At 36.5% G+C, this 10,191-nt stretch overlaps 1 pseudogene; it reads left to right on the plus strand.

The window, feature by feature from the left end:
* Positions 1-7,932: 7,932 nt before the first annotated feature.
* LOC150086935 (mucolipin-3 pseudogene) lies at positions 7,933-9,966 on the plus strand (annotated as a pseudogene).
* The last annotated feature ends 225 nt before the right edge of the window (positions 9,967-10,191 follow it).

The raw sequence follows: 10,191 nt of genomic DNA on the forward strand, positions 1-10,191 counted from the left end.
AGGAGATTCCAAATTGCCAAGTCTCTGACGGAATATCAGAACGGACATATGCACAACTACCACCTTCGAGGCGAAAGGAATCATACAGCGAATAATTTGGGCAACTGAGATGAGCAGTAGTTGAATCAACCGATAACTGAGATTCTGTCAGAAAAAGTACATGGGGTTTGGCAGACTGTAAGTGGAAATGGACATCGTTAAGATTAGAATTGAGACCACGTTTATTTATGAAATGAATTAGGAAGTGCTTGGGAGGTTTAGATCTTTTCGCAGATAAGCTTGCTCTATTATTTTGACAATTCATGGTGCATTCAATAGTAAGAAAAAGTGGGTGGGACATGCTGTATGAAATAACGAAATTTTTGGATATGGCGTACACATGGTAAGAATATACCCAGATCCTTGACATAACGTGGCCTCGACAATGCTCCCCCCCCCCATACACACTCTTCGGACACCCTCCAGTCACTATCTGGCAGAGTAGAGGTAGCAAGATTATACACTAGCTGATCCGGAAGCCTCCTAGAGTGTTACCAATAGGTTCGGTCCGGTGTATTAACTAGCGGCCGGCCTGCGAACACCGTTTTAGAGCTGTACCCTCGAAATGTAAGGAATATTGGATCTCGCCACGATGTTCATCATAACCTCAAAAGTCATCAATCATACTGCATGATGGAAGAGATACGGAAGGGTTGACCGGAATAATTCCTTGTTCACATTTGAAGAGTTCTTCAGTTAATAACAGCATATTCTGTATTTTATTTATCGATTTTTGGATAATAAATGGATAATCAATCATCCAAGAAATAAATAAATCATACAAGAAAGCTACTAAATGTGATTTACAAAAAATTCACCGTTATTAGTTACATCGTGTCGTTTCATGACACGACCTGTGACTAAGAGAAATCTAGAACCCCCCCCCCCCAACACCGAGTAAAATAATGAACACAATAGCGTAGGTAATCAGTTATCTTATTCAATCCAAATTGAAATTACAAATGTGTAAACTTCGAATTAGATCTTAAAATTCGAAAATTCACAAAAGATCATAAAAGCTTTTTTAAACGGACTTGTAATGTTTCATAGTGTTCTTGTAGTGTTCTTTTCTTGACATTCCTATTAGTTTTAGGTATAGATTTGTTCCATCGGAAGCAGGCCCTTGTTTCATTTTATATGCCGCGTCAGGATTCACTAGGTGGGCTCAAAAATTACCCTTTGTAGGATTCAAAAACGATTGGTTTTAACCCTAAAATTAAAACACACTATATTGTGGCTGTTTATGAATGTTTTTGTAACTTAACTTTTTTGTTTTCTAATTGATTTTTCTTTTGTTCGCCATAAATATAAAATTTCGTACTCTTAAACCGGATTGTTTTTATTATTACTGAAATCTTAATTACATCAGCACAATGACCATGGTACAATCAATTTGTAATCCCTTACATTGCGGCCTTCAGTGATTCCTGATTTAAATTTCGCATTCTGGTTAATAATACCATATAAATTCTAAAATAAATGATTACTTTAATAAATATGGTGGTTTTATAAAAATGCTAATTACAGACCTGCGTGTGTTCGAAAATGGACAAAACATTTCTAATGCTTACTTAAGCGCGCCGTTCAGTGAACATATTTGTAAATTATTTCCTCCCTGTCACGCTGTCTTATCTTCTCCGTAGATATAAAATTTTGTCTTTCTCAACCTGTGGCTATTATTGTTATTTTATTAAGTAACACGTTCGAATTTTGAAGTTGCTGAAATCTCAGAGAGAGTTTAAAAACTAACTTAACCCTCAATTTAAGAGTGCAACTTTTGGCTGCCCTCAGTGCGGTGCTATTTTATAAAGCAAGAGCAATAAGGATTATTTTAAATAAATAATCATTGCTCCCCATCATCAGCTATGGTAATGGGCGTTGAAGGTAAATTACCGAGCAGACCCTTGCATATGAGGTAAAAGTAAAACAAAATTGTTATATATTAATCCTTTTGTGGTATTGACCTTCATCCTACCTTTGCACTACTAGTGGTCGGTGTCACTTTGGTGTGTTCTTTAATTTTAGGATTTTATTTTATTTTTATTGTTGGTGTAACCTGGTATTCAGGTAAAAGAATCGCAGCTGCGCAGGTATAACCTTTTCTGTTGTATTAGTATATTATACTGTACTACTTTCGCGGTTTAAGTGTTTCTTTCTTTACAGTAGCCTTCAAATAGAAGTAATTTTTCTCTTTCAGATTCATGGAAAGCTGATGTTTTATTTATTTACTTATGTTTTTTTTTTTTTTTACTTTGTCAGCAGCTAAACTTATCCAATGAATAAGCAGCAGTATTTTCAATCAGAAACCCTACTTTCACGCTTCACTTTGTGCCTCGGAAATTAAGTATTATGCACAGTAGTAGTTCACCTTTTCCTATTAGAATGATTCATATTTGTGCGCCTTTTTTAGCACTGTGATAGAAATGCCCGGTGTCAGTTTGCAAAATCATTTTGGCTTCAGTTATATTATTAAAATATATCGTATTCTTTGTAAAAGATTATTTTATAGTACCTTTTATTACGCATCAACACAGCTGTATCAAGCTTATTTCAGATATGGAAGGGGAAAACTCATTAAAGAAAGCCCCTTCCGCACGCTACGTACAACGGTTATGTACAACTTAATGATTAAAAATAAATAAACAAAATTCATTCTTAATCTGTCTGTCTTCTGTTATACATTAGAAAAACCATTTTTTCATGATATTGGCCTCGAGTTTTGCGTCTACAAAGATAAATCATATAACATCGATTATCCACTAAACAATTCCTTAAATACCGATCTCAATTAATTCTGAAAGGATGAAGAAAATTTAGCTAACTTCAATCCTTCTAAAACTCAGTCCAGTCTTTTCTAGCAAAACAGAGCCTTCTATATCTATGATCATCTTCAACTCATTCACAGTACTAAATAATATAGGCTCTAACTTTCAGTCCAGTCTCATTTCATGCAAAACAGGCTACTACACCTATGCTCATCTTCATTGACACTGAGATTTCTAGACAAAATCACATACATCTATTAGGGATTACTCTGATTTCTAATCTCTCTGGCATAAGAACGTCACAATTAAATAAATAATAATAAAAAAAAACAAAAAAACTGAGTTTTCTTGTTCGCTCTCTGCGATACTTTTCTTCTGTGCATCTTCTCACTCTGTACAAATCTCAAATCAGTCCTACTATAGAATATTGGGGATTGTGCCCCAAAACCTGTCTTAAACGTTGTGGTTTAATGATCTATCGCCCCACTTACTTGTCTCATGGATAACCAGTTTCTGTTGCATGTCTTATAGTTACTTTCATTGGCACTGCATTTTCTTCTGAATTGTCATCTGTAATTCATCCAGTCTTTTCCGCCATACATGGGTAGCACAGTTATGGCGGAAAAGACTGGATGAATTACAGATGACAATTCAGAAGAAAAATCTTCCAACACCGCTGTTCTTCCAACACCAAGCAGAAAAGACTTGGATTCCAATCCCGTCAATGACTCGAATTTTTATAGGTCTTTTTCACAACGTGGTTGAGCTAGTTGGTCTCAGGCGAAGGCACTGTAATTTTTACTCCCGGAAAGTCAGATTTTTTATCCAGCAAACAGGCAAATTGACACCAGAACACACACAGTTTACAGACCTAATATGCGCGGTGCAATATGGTCCAAGTTTCTGATGCGCCTAAAACTATAAAACAAGAAAAGCAAGTTGCAACTTGTTGCATTGTTTCCTAACTCATATAGATCACCACATCACAATCCAATTGAGCACCTGTGGGAAACGAGCACTTCAGAATAGAAATCTGCAACCATTCTATTTGCAAAAACTGCAGGAAGCAGTTGAATTATGATGTACCAACAACAGTGCTACATGTTATTGATTCATGGTCAACACATGAATATGTTACACACACGCTTGAATTTTTAAGGCATTGATCTCCCGTTTATGTGCAGTAACCCTGAATTAGAGTGTGTTGAATAGAAAATGTTTTATATGTTTTGTCGCATTTTAACATGAGTGAGTTTATTGAGTGAATGGGCATAAAATTTGTTTAAAATTAGGCAAAAATGCGTTTGGAAAAGATGCTGTGTATTGTTGGAGGACTTTTCAGCGGTTGGCAAAGTGAAAAGAGGGTCGCTTGTCCGTCAAAGATGATCCTTGCCATTCTTCAGAAACCTGTAATTCATTCGCTGGTGTTCCTAATCTGATCCGGAGTGAACGACGTTTAAGTGTCATTGAAGTTGCTAGTGAAATTCTTATGGGACATGTCAGTCGACATTAATGAAAGATTTGAGAATGTGACGCGTTTTAGCGAAGCCTTGCATCCTCATTGATGATCACTGAGGATGGCGAGTTCTCGTATGTCAGGATCTTCGTCAACGTTCACTTCGTTTCTTCCATCATTACAGGTAAGGAATCGTATCAGGAACCAAGGCCCAGTCCTGCAAATGGAGGGATTTGTCTTCTCCTAGGCCTCGCGAGTCCTCATTCTAGTTCTGCATGGGTGGGACATCAGAGAGGTTCTAGACATAGAGGATAGGGATGCTCAGCGTCCTGCGCCTCTATGTCTAGACCCTCACTGATGGATTATCCCAAGTAGTTGGGATGTTCGAGGAAGCGAAACATAGAGAATTCACGAAGTGTTATATCATTATCTTTCACTGCAGTTGTATCTGCTGTTGAACAGCACATAAAAAAATTGGATACATTTGTGGTTTCACATGAATCACCATTCTAAGTAACATAGCAGCAAGTACTAAGAAGTTGCTAATCCAGCATATGCAGCAGTTAATAGACGATTTATCAAAGCGAGAGGCATTCGTGAGGTACATATTCGTGAACTTTAAGAAGAAAAAGGTAATAGATTTAACCCATTTATGAATTTATGGAATGAATGCCCTTAGCTGCCATATTTCAGCAATAGAAACCCCACGTTGGGTTTGTTTGTTTTTGCATAAAAACAAAATGCAGGTCTACTACAAGGGCTCGGAACGGCCATATAACGGCGTTCCGGCAGTCATTCCAAGCGTTAGCAGCAGCGGCGGATTGTGACTCTCTGGGGCCACTAGTTATCAAGGCTTTGGGACACCGTTATCGGCAGCCACAGCGCTCACACGGGCTATGTAGTTACATGACATAAAATACAGTATTACCTTCGTATAAGCAAACTTATACTGTGCTTTCGCTTATATCGATTTGTTCCATCGCTAGCGGGTAACCGGCTATTAAGAATGGGCTTATTAGCAGGCTATTAACTATTATCACCAACGAAATGAAATGACCAGTTACATGCAGACATTATTATGTTAATTATTGTACTTCAGTTGCATTGAATAAATAAAAAAAAAAATAAAAAAAACCTGGCAGTTTTATTTATTTGTGCTTTTTGAGAAAGAACGAGAATGCAAATAAATTAGCTTACATGGTTGGGATCCTAATCTAGGAGTTCCCCTTGGTAGGTGTGAGCTGTGCCTATTGGATAAGCTAGCACTTCCTAGAAGGTCCTGTGGAACTTTCATCTGATTTTGATCTAGAAAATAGTATAGTGGTTATAATCGCTATATTTCAGTGGAAAGTGGATTAAAGTTTCCAATCCGTTAATGACGCAAGGAACTTTTATGGGCTTTTTCATAGTGTGGCCCAAATAGTCGGTTTCGCTGGGAAGTCCTGTTTTTTTTTTTTTTTTCCCTGGACACTGGTTTTTCATCCAATAAATCGACCGAAGAATAACGCATTTATAGCTACGGTATACTGACGCCTGATTACTTTGGCTCTTAACAGTGCTGTAGTCATAAAATTATCAGAAGGTATACTCTGTGAATGTTACGCATGCAGAGAGTTTTCTTCTTCTTCCAGTCACATAGCTCCCTGAGGAGCTGTTGTGGCCACCAACAAATTCCTCCAACTGCATCGATCATGTGCTTTACGATCAGCATCGCAAAGTGTCATACCCGGAAGTTCACTGATCCCATCCTTCCACCTAGTTGCAGGTCTTCCTCTGCACCACTTCCCCTCGGGTTTTCCTTCCATTATATTCTTCAACAGAAAGTTTCCCCTTCTTACTATATAACCAAAAAACTTGAGTTTTCTTTTGGTGATGCTATAAAGAAGAATTTTAGGTCTGCCAATTTTATTCAATACCCACTCATTTGTTCTTCGATCCAAGTAAGAATTACGCAGTATTCTCCTGTAACATCACATTTCAAATGCATCAATTTTATTCCGGTCAACTCTTTTCAGATTCCATCCTTCACATCTATAAGTGGCAACTGGAAAAATTAACGAATCAATGATTCTCAGCTTCGTCTTTAGGGGCAGATCATGATCTCTGCATAATTTTATCAGATCAGCGACCAACGTTTTAGCAATTGCCTGTCGTCTCTTTACATCGTTCGAGCAGTCACTATTTTTATTTATTCTTGACCCTAAGTAATCAAATTCATTAACTTCTTCGATATCTTGCCCATTAACCTTCACTTTACTGGAATCGAGATTGCCACCAATCACCATAATTTTAGTTTTACACACATTCAGAAAAAAATCCTTTTTTCTTACTTGCTTCACATACTCTCCTCAGAGTTTCTTTAAGATGATCCTTAGAATTAAAAATTAGCACAGTATCATCTGCATAACGAAGATTGTTTATCTTCAGTCCTCCAATTTTGATGCCAGTGTCTTTTGAAGCAGAGAGTATACTCTACTTATTAATCGAATTCCAGAGAGTATACGGCTGTTGTTGTTATTGGGTTTAATGGCACAAGGGATACTGAGGCCAAATTGTGTCTATTCATTGTTTAATTGCATGACCATATGAGTAAATCCAGAAGGTATAAGCTAGTCACCTAAAAAAAATCCAGAAGGTATAAGCTAGTCACCTAAAAAAAATCCAGATGGTATACGGCGTATACCCTCCACTACAACCGTGGATCTTAGCACACACACACACACACACACACATCTGATCTAAAAAATTGAGAAAGAACGAGAAAAGGCTAAAAATTAGACGTCACAAGATATCTTCGCCACCCTGGAAACATTTCTATTTATTAACCGCTTCACAAGGCAGGGATGAAAATTTGGAACTTTAGCCCCAAAGTTTGTCTTAGTTTGCTCGCTCTTAGCCAAACTTTCCAGTAAGTTAACCCGATGTTCTTGCTAGTGCTTGTGTGAGTAGCAGTGGCAGATCCAGTCAGATTTTCTATCTAAGGTGGAGATGTAACTGTGATGATACACGTGATTAGCAGTAATTAAAAATAGGCTCGAAGTATTTGTTCTAATTTACTCAAACTTTGGGGAGGCTATATACCGGATTGGCCCTACTCGAACCGCCACTGGTGAGCGCGTTTTGTAATTTGTGTTTGTGGCGTTTGCTACAATCTTGTGTTTGTGCAGAACGCTATAAATTTGTGTTTGTGCAAAACTTAAAAATAATCTAAATATAGCATGATGGATAAAGAGATATTATTTATTTATTTTGTTTAAATATAGTTAAAAGCTAATTGAAAGTTTGCGTATTTGGTTTAATTTAAGGACTGTATTATTATTATTTCGTAATTAGGAGATATTGAGATAAGAAAACAAAAAAAAAAAAAAAAAAAGCAGCAGTGTCAGTAAAATAGGAGAGAATATTTTTTTCCGTTCTGGGTAACTACAGTTTGTAAAATAATGTTTATCATGTAACGGCAAATGACAATTTGACGAATTACAGATAAGATTAAAGCTATCGCAAAAAAAAAAAAAAAAAAGTATCATGCCCGTTTTGCGGTCAGTAGCTGATAAACTGAGTGAGACTGCAGCTTATATCATGCGCTTATAGCGACGTCACCCAATCATTCTAGTTGCTTTTCTACCGCGTTATTTCAGTCTCTTCTCGCTGGTTGTGGTGTGTATGCTAGAATTGTTAGCGCTGGCGGCCGTTTTATTGGTATCGATGGCTTACCGGTACAGCCTTTGTACAGGTAAAATGTCATTCGCATCGTAAATGCTTAGTGTAATTAATAAGTAATTCCGTAAGTTATATTTATCCTGTGTTTTATCTAGTCTCCTTTGCAAATAGTACACTGCTTTGGATATGCCTGATTCTGCAATGATGGAGAGCTGTGATCACGATCGAAGCGCCTTTAGAAGTGAAGGCGAGATTATTGAGGATCATCATTCTGACACGCCGTCCACTTGTCATGCAAATTCAATTAATACTATTATGTGCGAATCTGATAGTGAAGTACACGTTGGAATTGAGCATAACTCATCTCTTGAATTGCCCAGACCTTCTTATGAACATGATCGTATGCGACGAAAACTAAGATTTTTTTTCATGAATCCGTTGGAAAAGTGGCGCATGAAAGGAAGATTTCCACTAAAACTCAGTTTGCAGGTCGTTAAGATAATAATTGTTACCATTCACTTAGTTGTGTTTGGTGCTAATAGCTATCAGTTCGTGCAGCAACATCAGGATACTACTATAACTCTTAGGCATGTATTTTTGGAAGACTGGGATTCTCTGTCAGACGTTGTCTCATACCCGCCGGCATCAGGGCCTTATGCAGCATATACCAAAGCAGAATTTTATCAGAGCATTGATCACGTAATTGTTCAGTTTGCAAATATTGTAAATAATTCTGTCGGTTCATTCGGTTACGATAGCCATGATGGAGAAATAACACCCATAAGGTTATGTAAGAGGTACTTTCATCAAGGACACGTATTTCCTTTTAATGAAACAATTATTTTTGATAATAATCCCAGGAACTTTTGTGTTAATATTAAAGCATATCCAGGAGGTGACACTCGATGGAATAACTTTTCAGCAGAGAGCTACTTATCCGAGAACAATGCCACAATAAACTTCAGAAGGCTTATTTCTGTGCAGTTGAAATTTTCATTGAAAACTGTGTATTTAAAGACATTTACAAAACTGGATACTCCAGATTGTTACAGACTCCATATTACTGTTCTTTATGACAATTCAGAACATGATGGGCAAATAATGATTAGCCTTAATATTCGATCAGTAAAATTAAAATGTAATGTGAAAGTGAACTTTGATGATGATGGTAGTAACCTGGATTACACTCTTCGACAAACGTTGAATTTTTCAGTGATTTTATTGTGTATTGCATCGCTTCTGTTATGCTCTCGATCTTTGTACAGAGGACAGAAAATTCGTATAGAAAGTGTACAGTTTTTTAAAAAACATTTTGGTCAGAAATTGACATTTAATGATCAATTAGATTTTGTCGACTTTTGGTATGTGATGATAATTGTTAATGATGTGCTGATCATTTCAGGTACAGCCATGACAATCAATATCCAGGTAAATGCCATTGAAGGTGAAGAATATAATACATGTTCATTATTGTTAGGGCTAGGCAGTCTTCTTGTGTGGGTTGGTGTATTGCGTTATTTAGGATTTTTTCACAAGTATAATATGTTAATACTAACTCTGAAGCAGGCACTGCCCAATGTAATGCGATTTATGCTCTGTGCACTACTTTTATATTGTGGATTTTGTTTTTGTGGTTGGGTTGTGCTGGGTCCATATCATATTAAATTCCGTACACTTAGTTCAACATCAGAATGTCTGTTTTCTCTGATGAATGGTGATGATATGTTTGCTACCTTTGCCATCATAAAGACAGACAGTACTTTGATATGGTGGTTTAGTCGCATCTATCTCTATTTGTTCATTTGTTTATTTATATATGTTGTTATATCACTCTTCATTTCGGTGATTATGGATACTTTTGAGACTATTAAAAATATCTATGTTCATGGACCACCACCAAAGACGCCAGTAGACATTTTTCTCATGGAAAAGCATAACAGTTTTTATAGTTTTCAAAATGAAGATAACACTCATGCTTTTTCCAAACTTTGTTCTTGGTTTGTTTGCTGCCATAAGCCAGAAAGGTATGGATATGAAGAAATTTAATTTTATGAAAAAAAATTCATGGCTTGTATATAATCATAATCCCTGCTTCCTGTTTTTGACAATTTCCTTTATAAATTGTGATCATAAACTTTTATATGAAATGGTTTTTATAAAATGCTTGTTTGTTTTTGCATTAATGTAAAAACAAACAAAGAAATTCCCAAATATAAAACTGAAAATCATTTGAATAACTTTAAAATTGTGTAAAGTATTTTGATGAGGTTG

The sequence above is a fragment of the Mastigoproctus giganteus genome, chromosome 4 (genome assembly GCF_048544385.1).
Source record: "Mastigoproctus giganteus isolate SK-2022 chromosome 4, ASM4854438v1, whole genome shotgun sequence".
Taxonomy (NCBI): domain Eukaryota; kingdom Metazoa; phylum Arthropoda; class Arachnida; order Uropygi; family Thelyphonidae; genus Mastigoproctus; species Mastigoproctus giganteus.